This window comes from Pristiophorus japonicus, chromosome 23, assembly GCF_044704955.1.
Source record: "Pristiophorus japonicus isolate sPriJap1 chromosome 23, sPriJap1.hap1, whole genome shotgun sequence".
In the NCBI taxonomy this organism is placed as follows: domain Eukaryota; kingdom Metazoa; phylum Chordata; class Chondrichthyes; family Pristiophoridae; genus Pristiophorus; species Pristiophorus japonicus.
Window position 1 is genome coordinate 45,733,886 of NC_091999.1, and position 23,164 is coordinate 45,757,049.

Consider the following 23,164-nt stretch of genomic DNA (forward strand, 5'->3'; position numbering starts at 1 on the left):
TACATCTCAGTAATAATAGAAACTCCCTAAATGAAGTTGCTCCCTTCACATGCATGCTGTGATTCTTTGGAATTAACTATTTCTGCTTTTAGCAATAGTGCTTGGTTTTGGATAAGGTTATTTGATCTGATAGCCACGTTGCTTTTAAGATATTTTGCAATTGAAAGTGATGCAAAGAAAACGTTCGGACAACTTGTTTATTCAGTGACTGTGATTAATATGCTTCAGTGTGCAGTTTAATTGTCTCACTGGAGAGTTCCCTCAGGCTATAAATAGGGATTTTTTTTCAGTCTGTACAACAATGTTTGACTGAAGTTGTCGTCTAAAACGAACAGCGCTCATTGGAGGTCACATAAAGTCAAATCATGTTCTGGGAGATTCCAACTGAGCTTTGGATCCTGTGGGCATTTTTCAAAGTGGAACGTATTTATTACCCGCTCCTCGCTGCTGTTGGTGTTCCTGGTGAGTCCTTCATCTGCAATTAATTACGTAACCCATGTTTCTCTGTATTTGCTGTCCTTGTCCTTTAGATCTAGTTATTAATTGTATTCAATTTCAACCTCTTGTTCTGAGTCTGGCAATGAAAATAAGTTTCTGTCATGTAATGTTTGATCATTTGTTAATTCGCTGCTCCCTGTTCAATGAACAGTATGTTGTTTTCACAATTTAAACATGTTTTCTGTGTCTGACAATGCACGGAAGTTTCTGTCATGTAATGTTTGATAATTTGCTGATTCGCTGATCCCAGTTCAATGAACAGTATGTTGTTTTCACAATTTAAATCTCTTGTTCTGTGTCTGGCAATGCACAGAAGTTTCTGTCATGTAATGTTCGATCATTTGCTGACTCGCTACTCCCAGTTCAATAAACAGTGTGTTGTTTCCACAACTTGTTTCCAGTGATAGTGGTTTACAGGATTTGACAGAAATTTGATTTTATTGACACAAGATATGTTAGTGAACGATTATATTATTGAACAGCTTGCAGTCAGCTTTCTGCACTGATGCCCAGTGTTGGATAATAAGTATGCATTCAGTGGCAATAAGTATTTTAAGGACCGCGGGTTATTGTTAATGACACTGATCTGTGGAAATCAGCGTTGAGAGATCCTTCACAAATACACTGAGATATGAGACATTATTCACTAATGATTCAGCTATAGACAGTTGTCGTAATTTCCACCGCCTCCCGCTCTGCCTCACAGTCACTAATTCCAGATGATCAGGACAGGGTTAAAACTGCAATACGTCTTCCAGTAAAATGTTTATTCAGTTGTGTTTGAATTGATTTATTTCCTTTGTTCAGCCACAGTTCAGGAGATCTCGGTGTGGGCCGCACGAAAGCAACTATTCAAAAGGTAGCACTATATTGTGAAATATTTTGATATTTCCAGTATCAAACTCTTTCTGTCAACTGGAAGTTTGTAACTTTCTCATACCCGGTGACAGGCAGCTGGTTGACATGGTTCCAGCTGTAAACAGACACGTTCGAAAATCTTCTGTTACATCATACAACATGGGTCATCATCAGTCTATTGTAAAGCGACAGTCCCTTCTTTAAAAATTATTTGCAATATTCTTCGAAAGTCAGCTTAAGCCAGTTACAAAGTGTTCTTACAATAGGTTCTGATTTCGATACATAATGCAATTCAAGTCATCTTCTTCAGCCTTCGACACAATCGCTATAATCTCGCCAAAGACTCCATTCCCCTCTCTGGCAACAGATTTCATTCCCCACCTTGGCCACAGACTCCATTTCCCTCCCTGTACAGACTCCATTCCTTTTCTTGGCCACAGACTCCATTCCTCCCTTGGCCCACAACTCCATTCTCCTCCCTGGACACAGATTCCATTCCGCTCACTGTCCCCAGACTACATTCCCATCACTGGACAATGACTCTATTCCCCTCAATGGACACAGGTTACACACAAACTCGCGGATTCTTGTGCTGAATTATTGCTTCCTCTGACTTGGATATGGCGTTATATCATAGTCTCATTCGGAGCTTTACCCACCTGGCAAAAGTCCAATACATTAATTCTTTCAGTCATGACCCAGCACCCACATATCACATCCACCGCTTCACTCACTCGCTGTCACAACACCCAAACATCCCATCCACTGGTACATTCAGTCCATACCCAACACCCACACGTCCCATCCATTGGTACATTCAGTCCTTGTCCCCACACCCACACGTCCCATATATTGGCTCTTTCAATACCTGTGCCAAACACCACACGTCCCATCCACTGGTGTAATCAGTCCTGTCCCAAAAACCACACATCCCATCCGATGATTTCATCAGTCCTGACCCAAACACCACAAGTCCCATTGGCTGGTTCATTTAATCCAGACACATTTCACACATAATTCTTTGAGACAGCTGTTGTTGCTCTCAATCTGAAATATAAATTCCCTATTTTTCTCTTTCTTGCAGTGAACTTAGTGACAATAATGATCCTTTCTCGAGGAAGGTGCTGTCTCTCCAAGTGTGTCAGCCGTTACCTGGTGGCAATGGCAGCGGCAGATCTACTGGTCGTTATCCTCGACCTGATATCCAGGCAGATTCCTATTCGTTATTGGACTGCATTTGAGTTCATGTGGAAGATTAAAGTTTGTAATATCCATGCTATCCTGCTTTACGCAGTCACAGACTGTTCCGTCTGGGTCACAGTTGCTTTTACCTGTGATCGATGTATAGCCATTTGTTGTCAGAAGCTCAAAACCAAATTTTGCACCGAGAAAACGGCGACTGTGGTTGTGGGAACAGTGAATGCGCTGTTCTGTGTAAAGAACACTTTATGGTACTTTATGTTTGGAGGTATGTATCAGATTGGCAATAGTCCCCTGGTTTTGTTTTGTTAGATGGGAAGTCTCTGAGTCACTAGTATGGGCAGTAATTGAATTCCTTCATTATAATATAACACCGTTTATTCCATTTGTTCTGATCCTTCTGCTCAATGCTTTAACTGTCAGATATGTTTTAGTGTCGAGCAGAGCCCGCAGGAGACTCCGGGCCCACAGCAGTGGGGAGAGTCCCAGTGACCCAGAGATGGAGAAGCGAAGGAAATCCATCATTTTACTGTTTGTTATATCCGGCAATTTTATCCTCTTATGGGCAGTTTTTCTGTTGTATTCTGTGGCTGTTCGATTGTATTTGTTAAACTTTATTCCTATGTATCTACCTCAATATGTACAGGAAATTGGATTTATGCTTCTGCTCCTGAGTTGCTGCACCAACACATGTATTTATGCCGTGACCCAGACGAAATTCAGAGAGGAGTTGAAGAATGTGGTGAAATATCCCTTTACTGTAATTGTTAAATACATTAAATAATAAGAATCACACAATGTTTTGGGCGTGTATTCTGCCCAATCCGGTCATCTCTGTGATACACACACAGTGAGGCCTGTTTTCATCTTTCACCGCGCGGATTCAGCGACTAACAAAAATGATAGAGGTGGGGAAGTCCACGGAGATCAGTCCCGCTGGACTCCTGCAGGTTTTATCCCCACTAAGACGTCTGCTGCGGCCTGGGACGGGTTTATAAAGCTCCCGACAGCCAGGCTCGTGTTGGATGTGTTTACCCAAAGGGAGCGGCAAGGGGAAGGTGGCTCTGTTACTTTTCAGTCCACGGGCGGAAGGGCCGCTCAGTCCCCAGCACTCCCAGGGAAAGCTGGGGGGAAATTGCCTGGGACCAATCAACAGCCAGAGAGGGAAGGTTTCAAAGGCTCAAATGCCAGTGCTTTCATCCTTTTGCAGGCTCCTTGTGTTTTTCTCCCAGTGGGGTTTAACCTGAGCAGCCCCTGCGCCTGGTGATACCGACGTATCCTTGTTTCAGATAATCTACCTTTGGGATTAAAGGGTCTCCTGCAGACGGAGTATATCCCAGTGACATTCACCACTATAATGTTCCTTTGTAAGTTTGCCTGAGCAATGCGGTGAGCTGCAGGATGAAGTGTTCCCCGCACACACTCGACACACATTGAACTCAGCTCCTCCTCACTCTCTGTATAATCTCCGTGCTAAATATAGCCCATAATATGCAGTGTTCAGGGAGGGTGGTAACGAGCTTTGTTGCTAGGTATTGCAGTATGTGTGATGTAATAAAACGCATGACACTGTGCCTTAGCATTGTGACATCACAGACCTGCCCTTCTGACCATGCCCTGGTCTGTGGTTGACCCAGAATTGCATTTCAGACATCCCATCTCCTCACTTTACATAGAGTTACTTAATATCTGCAGCACAGAAATAGGCCATTCGGTGCTCGCGGCTGCAAACTGGTCTGAGACGGTTCCACTGAGGTTTCCCTGGGGGTGCTGGGAGTTAGCAGCCCATCTGCCTGTGGACTGCAAATTTACAGAGTGACCTTCTCCACCCCGACCCTTTCGGCCCAGCAGAGCATGCCAGAGTTTACTCTATCACCACATCCTGATCTGAAACGGAGTGCACAAAGAGAGTGGTAAACTTGGGAACGTCGAGAAAGTGAGATTCAGTGGTCAGTCCGGGGTGAGTCTGGCTGAGTATTAGATGTAAGAAGGGAAATTTAGTTTAACGTTTTGAATTGAACTTAGAACTTTAAATACAGAAGTTAGCAGAAACTGCCTGTTAGTGGTAGTTAACTATCAGTCAGCTGTAAGTGTTAGTCTTAAATATGTGCTAATTACTGCGAGCAATGGACATGGAGCTGAGACAGCACTTGTAACTTGTGTGTGGCTCCAAAGGTATAAAACTAAACACTAACTGCTGATGCACAGTGTGTTCTGCACAGTGATATTAAACGGAATTTGGTGAGAGTTTGAATGGGAACAGTGGTTGAAGGAGGTGCTGCTTTGGCCTCCAAAATACAGCAGGTAGATGAACGTTTGGTGAGTATTACCTTTTTTCTCGAAGCTTGGTCCACACTAAGATCTGGGAGCAATAACAATACTTTATTAAATTAATAATTTAACTATAATTACTAATTAATGAATATAATTATAAATAACCATTTGAATAAAAACTAAGTAATTAAATTAATTCAGTGTGTAAATAAGCAAATACATTTATAAAAAATAACTAAAGATGGCAGGGCAGGCAATGAGTCGAGAAGGTAGTGTGTGTGAGTTTGTGGACATCAAATCTGTCCCACATTCCCACATCTGCAGGAAATGTCTATGCTTTATTCGCTCTGGCTCAGCGTAATTGGGCTGGAGTGCGAGTTCGATACACTCTGAAACACTCAGGATAAGTGATTTAATCCAGAAAACAGTCACAGCCAACAGAAAAGCGCAGGTTCAGTAAAATCCGTGGCTGATTGGGTGCCGTGTTGCGAGAACTGAAGAGAGGCTGAGAATGAGATACTGCTCCTGCCCAGCGATAAGGATAAAGATTGCATGGAGGACATCCACAATACATACCAAGGTACGTGGCTCACAAGTTGTCCACAAGCAGAGATTGGAAGAAATATTAAACAATTACTTTGCATCAGTATTTATCAGTGAGTCAATACAGGTGGACATGACATTGGATGATATTAGAAATGAAATAACTGCATTTGAAATAACAAGACGAAAATATTATATAAACTAATCAAACCGAAAATGGATAAAATGCCGGCTTCGGACAAATTACATCGAGGGAAGAGATAGCAGAGGCATTAATAAACATATTTAATATTTCGCTGGAATAAAGTGCAGTGCCGGAGGATTGGCAGATACCTAATGTAATACCTATTTTTAAGAAGTGAGGTAGAACTATAATCCAGTCAACTTAACGTCGTTGGGAGGAAAAATAATGGATTCCCTACTAAAGGAGAAAGTGGAAGAACAACTAGAAACCAAAAATGAATAGTCAGCATGGATTATAAAATGGAAAGTCATGAATTGACCAAATTCTTTGAATTTTTCGAAGAGGTAACAGATAGCGTAAACTAACGTAATGTAGTCGATGTAATGTATCTAGATTTCCAAAGGCCTTCGATAAGATACCCCATAATAGACTGAAGGGCAGATCACAAATCGTAATTACAATTAATAATAATAATTGGGATGTTTTAAAATGGAGTTAACAGAATTTTAAAATGGATCCCACAGCCTGTTTTTCAGACTGTGTGAAGCATGTGTGGGATGCCTTCCACAGAGGAGCAGATGTTCCAATTCATAGACCAAAGGCCTTGGGAGCTGGGCACAGACACAGATAACATAGAATTTGAATTCTGTAACAAGATACAAGTTAAATAAAAAGAATCATAACAACATGTATCCTGAATTACCAATTCAAGTATATAGAGGCCAGATTGGAGGAAGCTACCTACCAGATAACCATGTATTAATCAATCAGCACATATTAATTGTAACTTGCGTAATTAAGTAAGACTATAATCTGAAACTGTATAAAATAAGATGTCTCTGGCAGTTTCTCTGAGCATTCCTTCAAAGATAGATCCCCTGCTAGCTTGTTTCTTTTATTGATAAAAACAGCATTTACTTTAAGACTAACGGACTGCGAGTGGTGGATTGAAGTTAACCCTAACAACCTGGCACAGTCAGCAGGATCTACTGGACGGGCAGATTCGACTCAAAAACCAAAAGTAGAGAATTACCTTGAGAAATTCTCCTTGCAAAGTAAACAGAGATCCAACGAATCTGAGGTAGAGTCCATGCAGCCAGTAAATCCAGTTGAGGGGCGCGTCAGGACACTGTAAGTAAATACTGTAAGTGTCGGTACAATAAGTACGTATACGGGATATCGGGGAAAAAGCCTCAGGGTAAATAGTTCCGCATAAGTAAAGGCGGAAAAACAGCACTGATTAAAAAGCCTTGGTGTAAAAAGTTCTGCTTAAGTAAAGATGGTAAAACAGGAATTGGGATAAAAGCCCTAATGTATGAAATGGCAAAGGAATCTGCCAAGGCCCTTGGAGGGTTGAGGTATAAACTACCAGAAGAGTTTCTGAGCGATAAAACTGAAAGGGTCATGAATATGGTTAAGGCAGGATATGATGAAGGGAAAAAGATAGTTTTAACAGCCGGAAAGATGAATAGAAAGATACTCGAAGGTGAGATGGACAGAGAAAGTGACAAAATACAACAGGATGTATGTATAAAAATAGATATAGATGACAGAAGGGAATGGAAGAGGAATTTGGCCCAAATTTGTATCCCCCACTAACAGGGTTATGATTAGGACCTGATGAAAATGAAGGATTGATTGGGGGCCAGAAGGCTCGCTTAGTAGATATTTTTCGGAAGTCCATAACAAAAACTGTTAGTGACTTTCTTAAGTGAAGTATGGATACAAAAATAGAGCCGGCCAAACAATAAGCTTTGTTGAATGAAGCAAAACTTTTGTGAATGTCTGTCTTTGAATGAAAGTGCTTGTGTGATTTTTGACTGCGAAATATTTGAGGTGGGAATTAATGAATTTTTCATGTGTCTGAAAGCTTGATTCAGAAAGTGGTAGAGCTGTCTGTTGTTTTGGTCCCACCCACTTTTTCAGACAGAGTGAATTTTTTTTAAGCTTTTGCAGTGTTGTCCTGTATGAAGGAAGTTTTAAGAAAGTGTGAACCTAGAATTGAATTACATTTTAATTTAGAAACCCAGGTGTGGATTTATTCAGATGATATGTTATGGAGCAAGGAAATACACAAAGGATAGGTTTGTTGAGCAAAAGATAAAAAATGTGTGGTCCCGATGGTTTTTAAAAAAGAATTTCGACATGCTCACTTGTCAAAAGATTACATTTGTTTGAAAGACAATACATTTAGTCTAGGAATGAGATAAATAACGGAGAAGGGAAATTGTAATGCCTTAAAAAAAGAATCCTGCGTGGGTGTCTCAAGGCTGCGGGCTGGGGAAGTACGCACCCATATTTCTTTGTGTAAAATCTTGATGCAAAACTTCGATCTCAGTAAAAAGATTTTTAAATAAAAGATTGGCAGTACAATATTTCAATTGGCATTTTGAGATATTTCTGGTGATTCTCCTTGATAAACATTTTGGTTTTATTGGAAAATCTTGGGTTTGGAAGACTTTTAATAAAAGTAAACATACTGCGTCAGAAGCTGAAGCTTAAAAAGTTGACATTTATGAGGTATTACAAAATTGAAGTTACAGCGCAAAAGATTAGAGTTTTTGATGTTCAGCTTCTAAAACAGAAGTTAGGCACGTAATTATAAAACATGTACTTTGCATTCTGTGATCTGTGAGTCACTATAAGCAGAAATGATAAGTCCGATTAAAAACAGTATTACCATATTTGACATTTCATAATCCAACAATAAATACAAATACTACAAAAGGGGAGCAGAAATTAGGATGGGAGCAGTGAAGAGTTAATTTTGTTGTGAAGATTTCAAGTACCACTTTTTAAGAAAATACACACAAAATTAGATACATTTAATATAAAAAGTTAAATCTGATCTCTTTAAAAAAAAGAAATAAAGCTATAATGTTTGGAAACAATGTAGAAATACCTTTAGGGTTCAGGTCAAACTCCTGGGCAAGTGGGGAGCTTTCTGCGAAAGTGTAAAATGAATTTTGAAAAATATTAAATGTAAAAACGGCAGTCTTTAGCAGTTTAGAACAAAGGAAAATATAAGTTGAACTTGTGACTTCAGATACGGTGGTTGAAGAACCACAGAAAGTGAGACGTAAAGGCTTTGAAACTGGAACATTTGAGATAACGGAAAGCAGCTATCAAGGCCTACGTGCTAGACTCTGTTCTAGTTATGAAAAATACATTTGAGATAATGGAAAGCAGGATTTAAAGTAAATCCCAAAAAGGCACAAATTGGACAAGCTGTGGTACAGTACCTGGGACACGCAATGTCCCAAGGAACTCGGACCATGTCCAATGACAGGAAGGAGGACATTAGGATTATGCCCCGACCAAAACCAGTCTGAGGGGTTTGTAAGGTACTGGGGTTCTTTAGCTATTGTCGGGATTTTGTGCCTATCCACAGCAATTGCAGAACCAATACAGTGGCTAGTGAAAGGAAAATCCGGTTTAAATCGAAATGGTAAGAATCTAAGTAAAACCTGAAATATCCAGGATGTGTTTTATCAACAGTATATAAACGTGATCATCACCGTCCTTCAGATTCTACAAGGACAAGCTACAAGGCCGCCCCGAGGGGGCCCAGAAGCATTTAACCACAGCGGAGGGTACAACAACTACGCAAAGCAGCCTCTAGAGGGCGGCATCTAAGTGTCAGGAGCGTTTGTCTTGAAGCCACAAGATAAGTGTGCAGAAAATGTTACCTGAATATTGTAAACCAGGGGAATTAACCTTGGGAAATTGCGTGGTAGTTAAACCTGGAACAGAAGTAATGTTGTTATATGACAATGTGCAGCATGAAATGTTAGCTGTGAGCATAAATTAAATAGCCCTATACCTGCCAGAAAAAAATAGCCACAAGACTAAAGTGTTGTAAATACGATTGCTAGACACAATCCTGAGAATAGCTAGTGACACATCAGGAGGAAGAGAGTAACACAAGAAGCTGAGACACAAAGAAGGAAAACGGAGGAGATTTACAGCGAATGACGTATTAACTTTACAGGGACATCTCTAGTAGATGCACCAGATATACAGGCGATCCAGGCAGGTGTAGATAGTTTGAGGGGAACAACGGAGGTACTAATCAGGAAACAGGCCAGGATTGGGATAGAATCTTCAGAGTTAGGATCTAAAACATCCAAAAAAAATGCTAGAGGGTGTATCCGTATTGGAAGGCCATGCACGAACAATTAACGAGCAAAATAAGCAGGAATTGAGAGGACGATGCCGAGGACAGGAAAAGAGACACATGTCATGCCTATGGGAGATGGATGATTGGTCAGGTGAGACACAATATGGATCAGATACAAACCGGGCGAGTTAAAGGTTCAATAAATAGCACCCAGTTGAAAGAAATGCCAAAGCACACTGGGCCGTTAGATGCATGCACCCTGAAACATAGAAACATAGAAACATAGAAAAAGGTTGCAGGAATAGGCCATTCGCCCCTTCGAGCCTGCACCAACATTCAATAAGATCATGGCTGATCATTCACCTCAGTACCCCTTTCCTGCTTTCGCTCCACACCCCTTGATCCCTTTAACTTAAGGGCCATATCCAACTCCCTATTGAATATATCTGATGAACTGGCATCAACAACGTTCTGCGGAAGAGAATTCCACAGGTTAACAACTCTCTGAGTGAAGATGTTTCTCCTTATCTCGGTCCTAAATGGCTTATCACTTGTCCTTAGACTGTGACCACTTGTTCTGGACTTCCCCACCATCGGGAACATTCTTCCAGCATCTAACTTGCCGAGTCCCATCAGAATTTTATGTTTCTGAGGTCCCCTCTCATTCTTCTAAACTCCAGTAAATACAGACCCAGTCGATCCTATCTCTCCTCATATGTCAGTCCTGCCATCCCGGAAGTCAGTCTCGTGAACCTTCGCTGCACTCCCTCAATAGCAAGAACGTCCTTCCTCAGATTAGAACAAAACTGAATACAGTATTCCAGGTGAGGCCTCACCAAGGCGCTGTACAGCTGCAGAAAGACCGCCCTGCTGCTATATTCAAATCCCCAAGATATGGGGCCAACATGCTATTTGCCTTCTTTCTGTCTGCTGCACCTGCATGCCAACCTTCAATGACTGATGTACCATGACACCCGGATCTCGTTGCACTTCCTCTTTTCCGAATCTTCCGCCATTCAGATAATATTCTGCCTTCGTGTTTTTGCCACCAAAGTGCATAACCTCACATTTATCGTTATTACACGAAATCTGCCACGCAATTGCCCACTCACCTAACCTGTCCAAGTCACCCTGCAGCCTCTTAGCATCCTCCTCACATATCACACCGCCATCCAGCATAATGTCATCTGCAAAATTGGAGATATTATACACAATTCTTTCATCTAATTCATTGATGTATATTGTAAATTGCTGGGGTCCCAGCACTGAGCCCTGCGGCACCCAACTAGTCACTGCCTGCCATTGTGAAAAGGAACCGTTTATCCAGCCTCTGTCAACCAGTTCTCTATCCACATCAATACATTACCTCCAATGCCATGTGCTTTAATTTTGCACACCAACCTCTTGTGTGGGACCTTATCAAAAGTCTTTTGTAAGTCCCACTACACAACATCCACTGGTTCTCCCTTGTCCGCTCTACTAGTTACATCCTCATAAAATTCTAAAATATTTGTCAAGCATGATTTCCCTTTCATTAATCCATGCTGATTTGGACCGATCTTGTTAGTGCTTACCAAATGTGCTGCTATTTCATCTTTATTAATTGATTCCAACATTTTCCCCACCACTGATGTCAGGCTAACTGGTCTGTAATTACCCGTTTTCTCTCTCCCTCCTTTTTCAAAATGTGGTGTTACATTCGCTACCCTCCAGTCCATACGAACTGATCTAGAGTCGATGGACTGTTAGAAAATCATCACCAATGCATCCACTATTTCCAGGGCCACTTCCTTAAGTATTCTGAGATACAGACCATCAGGCCTTTATCGGCCTTTAGTCCCATCAATTTTCCGAACATAATTTCCCACAAATAAGGATTTCCTTCAGTTCCTCCTTCTCACTAGCCCCTCGGTCACGTACCATTTCCAGAAGGTTATGCGTGTCTTCCTTCGTGACTGCAGAACCAAAGTATTTGTTCAACTGGTCTACCATTTATTTGTTCCCCATTATAAATTTACCTGAATCTGACTGCAAGGGACCTACGTTTGCCTTCACTAGTCTTTTTCTCTTCACATATCTATAGAAGTTTTTATGTTCCCAGCAAGCTTCCTCTCATACTCTAATTTCCCCCTCCGAATTAAACCCTTTGCCCTCCTCTGCTGAATTCTAAATTTCTCCCCGTCCTCAGGTTGATGCTTTTTCTGACCAATTTATATGCCTCTTCCTTCGATTTAACACTATCCTTAATTTCCCTTGTTAGCCACGGTAGAGCCACCTTTCGCGTTTTATTTTTTACTCCAGACAGGGATGTCCAATTGTTGAAGTTCATCCATGTGATTTTAGATGTTTTCCTTTACCTATCTGCCGTCTACCATTTAAGTATCATCTCCCAGTCTATTCTAGCCAATTCATGTCTCATACCATCGAAGTTACCTTTCCTTGAGTTCAGGACCCGAGTCTCAGAATTAATTGTTTCACTCTCCACCTTAACAAAGAATTCTACCTTATTATGGTTACTCTTCCCCAAGGGGTCTCGCACAACAAGTTTGCTAATTAGTCCTTTCTCATTACACATCAACCAGTCTAGGATGGCCAGCCCTCTAGATGGTTCCTCGACATATTGGTCAAGTAAACCATCCCTATTACACTCCAGCAAATCCTCCTCCACCGTATTGCTACCAGTCTGGTTAGCCCAATCTATATGTAGATTAAAGTCGCCCATGATAACTTCTTTACCGAAATTGCACACATCCCTACTTTCTTGTTTGATGCTGTCCCCAAACTCACTACGATTGTTTGGTGATACACAACTCCCACTAGCGTTTTCTTCCCTTTGATATTCCGCAGCTCCACCCACACAGAATCCACGCGAATGTCCTTCCTTACTGTTGCGTTAATTTCCTCTTCAACCAGCAATGCCACGCCACCTCATTTTCCTTTCTGTCTATCCTTCCTGAATGGTGAATATCCCTGGATGTTGCGTTCCCAGCCTTTGTCACCCTGGAGCTATTTCTCCGTGATGCCAATTACATCATATTCATTAATTGCTGCCTGTGCAGTTAATTTTTCCAACTTATTACAAATATTCCTCGCATTGAGGCACAGTGCCTTCAGGCTTGTTATCTTAACGCACCTTGTCCCTTTAGAATTTGGCTGCAATGTGGCCCTTTTTGATTTTTGCCTTGGATTTTTCTGCCCTCCACCTTTACTTTTCAGCCCCCATTTTACTTCCCTCTGTCTCCCTGCATAGGTTCCCATCCCACTGCCATATTAGTTTAACCCCTCCACAGCAACACGAGCAAACTCTCCCCCGTGGACATTGGTTCTGCCCAGGTGCAGAGCGTCCGGTTTGCACTGGTCCCAGCTCCCCCAGAACCGGTTCCAATATCCCAGGAAATTGAATCCCTCCATTCTGCACCACACATTCATCTGAGCTATCCTGCTTTTCCTACTCTAACTAGCAGGTCTCAGTGGTTGCTATCCTTAAATTGCTACCTTTGATGTCCTATTTGTTAATTTAGCTCCAGCTCCCTAAATTCAGCTCGTAATTCCTCAGACAGAGAGAGTCAGACTCAAATACAAACACATAAAGAGCTCTTTTAAGACAGAGAGTGAGAGGCACAGCAACATTGCATAATCCCATTTCTTTGTCAGTTGAGAATGTTATAAATTTATCGACATGCACAGATTCAACAGAATAGATTCGGATCTAGCTGAGCAGGATGGGTGGAAGTCGGTTTGAACTTAAAGATTTACCAGGAGTGGGGTATCGAACCCACGCAGCAATACACCTATTGGATTTTACGTCCAACGCCGAAACCACTCGGCCATCCTGGTTTTGTCAGTATTCGGATTTTGTCTCTGTGAGAATCTGGGCTGCAGCTCCACTCTCACAGATACAGGTTTTCAATGAGCATTTTCAAATATTTATCATAATATTGACACAGGGTCAACTCTCCGATTCTTTTTCGAGTAATGCTCTGGGAACATTCACATACACCCGAGGGTGCAGACGGAGCTTCAATTTAACATTTTATCCGAAAGTCAACAGCTTCAACAATGCAAAATTCCCGAAGTACAGCATTTGAGTGTCAGCCAAGATTATATGCTCAAGTCTCAGGAGTAGGACTTACAAACACAACCTCCTGATTCAGTCGAGAATGCTGCCACTGAACCAAAGCCGATACCAAAGCTCACATCCGTATTAATTGCCCCAAGTCTTTTTTCAAGTTCCAGGACATATAGAAGTAATATTCAACATTTTGAAAAAGCTCCATCCTCGTCGGGGAATTGACCCCCCACCTCACGCGTGACAGGGAGGGATACTAACTACTACACTAACGAGGAACAGACGGGTATTTGTTTTGTCAGAGCAGGAATCCAGCTGTGAACAGAACTGGACACCATGTGAAGTCGACAGGCACATTGAGAGACAGAGACAAACCGACAAACAGGGAGAGACAGACAGCGTGATGGAGACAACGTGAGACAGAAAGTATGTGACTGAGAAGGAGAGGCAGACTGAATGAGAAAAAGACTCAAACACACACATATACAGAGATGTGTGTGTGTGTGCTCTATAAAGAGAGAGAGGGAAAGATGGAGAGAATGACAGTGACAAAGACAGTGACAAAGAGAGAGACATAGAAAGAGTGAGCGACAGATAGAGAGATAGACAGAGAATATAAAGAAAAAGTGATGGAAATACTCAGCAGGTTAGAGACAGGAACTAACAGAGTCAGGCAAAGAGAGAGACAGGTAGAGACATTGACAGACAGAGATGATGGGAATGAGAGAGACAGTCAGACAGAGAGACTGAGAGAATCCTTTTGGAACAGAACTGGACATCGTGAGAAAGAGGCAGATAACTTGAGAGACAGGGAAATAGGGAGAGACAGTCAGCGAGATAGAGACAAAGAGAGAAAGAAACTTTGAGACTGAGAGGGAAGGTCAGACTGAATAAAAGAAAGACTCAAGCACATACATATACAGAGATGTGTTTGTGTGCTCCATAAAGAGAGGGAGGCAAATAGTGATGGAATGACAGAGACAAAGACAGGGACAAAGAGAGAGACAAAGGGGGAGACAGATAGAGAGAAATACAGATATAGAGAGAGATAGAGACAATAATTCGGTTCTGTCTTTACAAAGGAAGATACAAAAAACCTTCCAAATGTTCTAGGGGACTGTGAGTCTAGTGAGAATGAGGAACTGAAAGATATCCTTATTGGCGGGAAATTGGTTTCGGGAAATTGATGGGACTAAAGGCCGATAAATCCCTGGGTCCTGATAGTCTGCATCCCAGACTACTTAAGGAAGTGGCCCTAGAATAGTGGATGCATTGGTTATCATTTTCCAACAATCTATCGACTCTGTATGAGTTCCTATTGACTGGATGGTAGCTAATGTGATGGCACTTTAAAAAAAAAGGAGGGAGAGAGAAAGCGGGTAATTCTAGACCGGTTCGCCTGACATCAGTAGTGGGGAAAATGTTGGAATCAATCATTAAGGATGAAATAGCAGCCCATTTGGAAAGCACTGACAGGATCGGACCGAGTCAGCATAGATTTATGAAAGGGAAATCATGCTTGAGGAATCTTCTGGAATTTTGTGAGGATGTAACGAGTAGAATGGACACGAGAGAACCAGTGGATGTGGTGTATTTGGACTTTCAATAGGCTTTTGACACGGTTGCGCACAAGAGATTGGTGCAGAAATTCCAAGTGCATGGTATTGGGATTAATGTACTGACGTGGATAGAGAACTGGTTGGCAGACAGGAAGCAGAGAATCGGGATAAACAGGTCCTTTTCAGAATGGCAGGCAGTTACTAGTGGGGTGCTGCAGGGCTCAGTGCTGGGACCCCAGCTCTTTACAATATACATTAACGATTTGTTTGAAGGAATAGAGTGTAATATCTCCAAGTTTGCGGATGACACTAAACTGGGTGGCGGTGCGAGCTATGAGGAGGATGCTCAGAGGCTGCAGGGTGACTTGGACAGATTAGGTGAGTGGGAAAATATATGGCAGATGCAGTATAATGTGGATAAATGTGAGGTTATCCATTTTGGGGGCAAAAACACGAAGGCAGAACATTATCTGAATGGCGGCAGACTAGAAAAAGGGGAGGCGCAACGTTACCTGGGTGTCATGGTTTATCAGTCACTGAAAGTGGGCACGCAGGTACAGCAGGCGGTAAAGAAGGCAAATGGTATGCTGGCCTTCATAGCTAGGGGATTTGAATATAGGAGCAGGGAGACCTTACTGCAGTTGTACAAGGCCTGAGTGAGGCCAGACCTGCTATATTGTGTTCAGTTTTGGTCTCCTAGTCTGAGGAAGGACGTTCTTGCTATTGAGGGAGTGCAGCAAACCAGTTGCCAAACAGTTCTCTATTCACGTCAGTGCATTAATCCCAATACCATGCGCTTGGACTTTGTGCACCAATCTCTTGACCACATCCACTGGTTCTCCCTTGTCCACTCTGCTCGTTACATCCTCAACAAATTCCAGAAGATTCATCAAGCATGATTTCCCTTTCATAAATCCATGCTGACTCGGTCCGATATTGTCAACAGACTGATTCCAGGGATGGCAGGACTGTCATATGAGAAGAGATTGGATCAACTGGGACTTTATTCACTGGCGTTTAGAATGATGAGAGGGGATCTCATAGAAATATATAAGATTCTGATGGGACTGTACAGGTTAGATGCGGGAAGAATGTTCTCGATGTTGGGGAAGTCCAGAACCAGGGGACATAGTCTTAGGATAAGGGGTAGGTCATTTAGCACTGAGATGAGGAGAAACTTCTTCACTCACATAGTTGTTGACCTGTGGAATTCCCTGCCGCAGAGAGTTGTTGATGCCAGTTCATTGGATATATTCAAGAGGGAGTTGGATATGGCCCTTACGGATAAGGGGGTGAAGGGGTATGGAGAGAAAGCAGGAAAGGGGAACTGAAGGAATGATCAACCATGAACATATTGAATGGCGGCGCTGGCTCGAAGGTCCTAATGGCCTACTCCTGCAGCTCTTTTCTATGTTTCTATGTTTCTAAAACAGAAAATGATGAAAACACTCATCAGGTTAGAGACAGGGACAAAGTGAGACAGGCGAAGACATGGGCAGAGATGATGGGAAAGAGAGAGACAGTCAGACAGAGAGTCTGAGAGAATCCTATTGGAACAGACGTGGGCACCGTGAGAAAGTGACAGATTGAGAGACAGAGACAAACAGAGAAACAGGCACAAACAGAGTGAGTCAGAGAGAGGCAGACTCAGATTCAAGCACACAAACACATGCACAGCTCTCTAAAGAAAGAAAGGCAGAGACTGAGATACACAGATACATTTCACAATTTCATTTCATGATCGGCTCAGAGTGTCACAGAGTAACAGAAAATTGTTGATTCAACAGATGAAAATCAGGTATCACTTATCAGCATTGGGGAAATCAGTGATAAATTAAAGAGATTCGAGGAGTGGGGTACGAACCCTCGTGGGAAAATCCCACATGAATTTTAAAGCCAACGCCTTAACCACTCGGCTATCCTGGTCCTTCCAGTGTTTCGATTCTGTCTCTGTGAGAATCTGGGCTTCAACTCCACCCCACAGACAGACACATACACATCCGGTTTCACTGAGTATTTAGGAACATTTTTTGTAATATTGACACGGGGGCAACTCTCCTATTCTTTTTCGAGTAATGCTGTGATCCACCCGAGATTGCAGACGGAGCTTTAATTTAACATTTCTTCCGAAAATCAACAGCTTCAACAATGCAAAATTCCCCAAGTACTGCACTTGAGTGTCTGCCAAGATTATCTGCTCAAGTCACAGGAGTGGGACTTAAACACACAAGCTCCTGATTCAGTCGAGAATACCGCCACTGAACCAAAGCCGATACCAAAGTTCACAACCGTATTATTTTCCTCAAGTCTTTTTAAAAATTTCCATGACATACCAAATTCATGGTGATGATTTATAAAGACAGTTGCACATACACAGATATATATATATATATAAAGATAGAAAGACACAGAGACATACACATAAGCAAAAATATACTCGCACCAACGGACATGTACAGATGTCTTAGACATATAGAGGTATAGACAGGCTGAATCACTGTCGCAACTTTGGCTGATTTTTGCGTTTTTCAATACGTAAGTATCGTGAATATTGCAGTTTAATAACAATTATTTAAAAAATTAAAGTTTTGAAAGGTGTGGGACGTTATTCCATCTATCTCAGGATGAGTTTTGCAGAGACCTGGTTAAATTGTGAAATGGAATGAAAAATGCTGCGAATCGTAGTCGGCAGGATTCGACCGGTAGGGGGAAAAATACAATGGATTTTCTAGTCCATCACTGTAACCTCTTGGCCACGACTACTGAATCGTTGTTTCTTTAAATGTTACTCAGATAAAACTCAGTCATCCACCTCTCTGCAGCAGATGACATAAAATTCTGAAAAAATCTCCTCTTCCTGTATTTTTACTGTTCTGTTTTGAACTGGAACTTTTTAATATGAATCTATACCAAGAAACAGAAGTAAAATCCAGCATTTTGAAAAAGCTTCCTGCCCGTTGGGGAATTGAAACTCTGTCTTCTGAATAACAGGCCGGGATACTAAGCACTATACCAACGAATGTGGGTTTGGTCATAGCAGGAATCGAGCTGTGAAGAGAATTGGACTCCATGAGAAGTAGAGAAACACATTAAGAGACAGAGATAAACGGACAAACAGGGAGAGAAAGACAACGAGATAGAGATAACGAGAGACAGAAAGTGTGAGATTCAGAAGGAGCGGCTGACGCAGTGAGAAAAAGACTCAAACACATACATATACAGAGATATGTGTGTGTGCTCTATAAAGAGAGAGAGGGAAAGAGTGAGACAAAGACAGTGTTAATGACAGTGACAAGGACAGAGAGAGATAGAGAGAGAGCGACAGATAGAGAGAGAGACAAAGATATAAACAGACAATGATGGAAATACTCAGCAGGTTAGAGACAGGAACTAACAGCGACAGGCAAAGAGATACAGACAGGCAGAGGCATAGACAGACAGAGATGATGGAAAAGAGAGAGACAGTCAGACAGAGAGATTGAGAGAATCCCATTCGAACAGAACTGGACACCGTGAGAAAGAGACAGACACATTGAGAGACAGAGACAAACAGGGAAACAGGGAGAGACAGACAGCGAGATAGAGACAGAGAGAGACAGAAAGTTTTAGACTGAGAGGGAGGGTCAGACTGAGTGAGACAAAGACTCAAATACTTACATACACAGGGATGTGTTTGCGTGCTCCATAAAGAGAGGGGGGCAAATAGTGATGGAATGACAAGCAAAAGACAGAGACGAAGAGGGAGACAGATAGAGAGAAAGACAGATAGAGAGAGACAGACATAGAAATAAAAACAGAAAATGATGGAATGACTCATCAGGTTAGAGACAGGGACCAACACAGACAGAGATGATGGGAAAGAGAGAGACGGTCAGAAAGAGAGTCTGAGAGAATCCCTTTGGAACAGTATTGGACACAGTGAGAACGAGACAGAGGCAGACTTCGAGAGATAAAGACTCAAACACATACACAGCTTTCTAAAGAGAGAGGCAGAGACTGAACGACACAGATACATTTCATTATCTGCTCAGAGTGTCACCGAAACATGCAAATGCAACAGATGAAAATCGGGTATCACTGAGCAGCATGGGAATTAATCTCTGTTTAATTAAGCAATTACCAGGAGTGGGGTTCTAACCCGCGCGGTTATAAATCCATTGGATTTTAAGTCCAACACGTTAACCAGTCGGCCATCCTGGACCTGGCAGAAACAGACTTTGTCTCTGTCGGAATTTGGGCTTCAACTCCACCCCCACAGACACACACATGCACAGGTGGTTTCAGGGTGCATTTTCGAACATTTTTCGTGAAATTGACACGGGGCAACACTCCTTTCTTTTTCGAGTAATGCACTGGGACCTTTCACATCCACCCGAGGGTGCAGGCAGAGCTTCAATTTCACATTTCATTCGATGGTCAACAGCTTCAACAATGCAAAATTCCCGAAGTACTGCATTTGAGGGTCAGCCAAGATGATGCGCTCAAGTCTCATGAGAGGGACTTACACACACGACCTTCTGAATGGAGCCATTGAAACAAAGCCGATACCAAAGATCACAACCGTATTATTTTCCCCAAGTTTTTTAAAAAGTTCCAGGACATACCAAATTCTTGGTGATGATTTCCACAGACAGTTGCACATACACAGCGACATACATACAGATAGACATACACAGAAACACACACACATAAAATAACCAAAAATATACACGCATCAACATAGAAACATAGAAACATAGAAATTAGTTGCAGGAGTTGGACCTTCGAGCTGCACCACCATTCAATAAGATCATGGCTGATCATTCAACCTCAGTACCTATATCCTGCTTTCTCTCCATACCCCTTGATCCCTTGAGCTGTAAGGGCCATATCTAACTCCCTCTTGAATATATTTAACGAACTGGCTTCAACAACATTCTGCGATAGAGAATTCCACAGTTTAACCACTCTCTTAATGAAGCCGTTTCTCCTCATCTCGGTCCTAAATGGCTTACCCATTATTCTTAGACTGTGACCCCTGGTTCTCGAACTCCCCAGCAATAGAAAAATTTGTCCTGCCTCTCACTTGTCCAATCTCGTCAGAATGTTATATGTTTCTCTGAGATCCCCTCTCATTCTTCTAAACTCCGGTGGATACCAGCAGAGTTGATCCAGTCTCTCCTCATATGTCAGTCCTGCCATCCCTGGAATTAAGCTGGTGAACCCTCGCTGTGCTCCCTCAATAGCAAGGACGCCTTTCCTCAGATTTGGAGACCAAAACTAACAAAATATTTAACGTGTGGCTTCACCAATGCACTATACAACTGCAGGAAGACCTCCCTGCTCCTATATTCAAAGCACCTAGCTATGAAGGCGAACATGCCATTTGCCTTCTTCACCGCCTGCTGCACTTGCATGCCCACTTTCAATGACAGATGTACAATGACACCCAGATCAAGATATACACAGAGTGCCTTAGACAAATAGACGGATAGACAGGCAGGGTCACTGTCGCTAATTTGGCTGGCTTTTGCGTTTTTCCGTCGACAATGCTGCCACTGAACCAGAACCGATACAAAAGTTCACAACCGTATTATTTTCCCTAAGTCTTTTGAAAAAGTTCCAGGACATACCAAATTCATAGTGATGATTTCCACAGACAGTTGCACATACACCGAGACATATATACAGATAGACCGTCACAGTGATACACACACACACATAACCAGAAATATACATGCACCAACGGACATACACAGATGCCTGAGACATATCGAGGGATAGACAGGCTGAGTCACTACTTTGGCTGATTTTTGCATTTTTCTATCCGTATGTATCGTGAATATTGCAGACTAATAGAAATGTGAAAAAATTGTCAGTGTTGAAAGGTGTGGGACGTTATTCCATCTATCTCAGGATCAGTTTTGCCAAAACCTGGTTAAATTGTAAAATGGAATGAAAAATGCTGAGAATCGTAGTCGGCAGGATTCTAACCTACGCGCAGAAAACCCAAAGTATTTCTAGTCCATCGCTTTAACCACTCGGCCACAATTAGTGCGTCTCTGGCACTTTAAATGTTACTCAGAAAAAACTCAGTCGTCCATCTCTGTGCAGCAGACGGCCACAGAATCATGAAAAAGTCTCCGTTTGCAAAAAATCTGGAAGAGGCAATCGCCTCTTGCTGTATTTTTACTGTTCTATATTGCTCTGGAACTTTTTAATAAAATCTATGCCAAGAAACAGAAGTAAAATTCGACATTTTGAAAAAACTGCTGCGCCATCGGGGAATTGAACTCGGTTCTCCCGCATAACAAGCAGGGATAATCACCACTATACGGACGAGGTTGCGTTAGAGCAGTAATCGAGCTGTCAACAGAAGTCGACAGACACAGTGATCGATAGAGACAAACCGACAAACGGGGATAGACAGACAGCGAGACAGAGAGACAACGAGAGACAGAAAGGGTGAGCTGAAAAGTGAGGCAGACTCAGTGAGAATAAGACTCAAACACCTACATATACAGAGATGTGTGTGTGTGATCTATAAAGAGAGAGAGGGAAAGAGTGAGAGAAAGACAGTGATAAAGACAGTGAGAAGGAGAGGGACAGATAGAGAGAGAGCGACAGATAGAGAGAGAGACAAATATATAAACAGAAAATGATGGAAATACTCAGCAGGTTAGAGACAGGAACTACCAGCGACAGGCAAAGAGAGACAGATCGGCAGAAACATAGACAGACATAGATGATGGAAAAGAGTGAGACAGTCAGACAGAGAGACTGAGTGAATCCCATTCGAACAGAACTGGACACCGTGAGAAAGAGACAGACACATTCAGAACCAGAGACAAACAGAGAAACAGGGAGAGACAGACAGTGAGATAGAGACAAAGAGAGACAGAAAGTTTGAGACTGAAAGGGAGGATCAGACTGAATGAGAAAAAGACTCAAACACATACATACACAGAGATGTATTTGCGTGCTCCATAAAGAGAGGGGGGAAAATAGTGATGGAATGACAGAGAAAAGGACAGGGACAAAGAGAGAGAAAAAGAGGGAGACAGATAGAGAGAAAGACAGAAAGAGAGAGCGACAGAGAGACAAAAACAGAAAATAATGGGAATACTTATCAGGTTAGAGACAGAGACTAACAAGGACATGGACAGACAGAGAGAATGGGACAGAGAGAGGCAGTCAGACAGAGAGTCTGAGCGAATACCATTGCAACAGAACTAGACTGAGAAAGAGACTGATTGAGAGACAGCGACAAACAGAGAAGCAGGGACAGACAGAGCGGGTTAGAGAGAGACAAAGACTCAAACACATACACAGCTCTCCAAAGAGAGAGAGCGACAGAGACATTTCACAATTTCATTTCATTATCGGCTCAGAGTGTCACATAGTTGCAGAAAATTGGAGATTTTGCAGATGAAAATTTGGTATCACTGAGCAGGGTGGGAACAATCTCTGTTTAATTAAGGAATTACCAGGAGTGGGGTTCGAACCCACGCGGGTATAAACCCATTAAATCTTAAGTCCAACGCCTTCACCACTCGACCATCCTGGTCCTGATCCTAGCAGTGGTGGGACTCTGCCTCTCTGAGAATCTGGGCTTCAGTTCCACCCCCACAGCGACACACAGACACATCGGATTTCAGGGAGCATTTACGAATATTTTTCTTAATATTGACACGGGCGCAACTCTCCTATTCTTTTTCGACTAAGGCTCTGGCTACTTTCACATGCACCCGAGGTTGCAGATGGAGCTTCAATTTAAAATTTCAGCCCATGTTCAACAGCTTCAACAATGTAAAATTCCCCAAATACTGCATTTGAGTGTCAGCCAAGATGATGGGTTCAAGACTCAGGAGTGGGACTTA

General features: G+C 42.3%; 1 protein-coding gene and 1 non-coding gene across 2 annotated transcripts in view; one reads left to right on the top strand and one right to left on the bottom strand.

Moving 5' to 3' along the window:
• The window catches only part of LOC139235661 (zinc finger protein 271-like), a gene marked incomplete at its 5' end in the record, with an annotated part of 106,484 nt that overhangs the window by 16,226 nt on the left and 67,094 nt on the right, over positions 1 to 23,164 (top strand). The gene's annotated exons all lie outside the window — the stretch shown is intronic.
• Positions 22,769 to 22,851, bottom strand: trnal-uaa (transfer RNA leucine (anticodon UAA)). The gene has a single exon. It is a non-coding gene; the product is annotated as a tRNA-Leu (tRNA).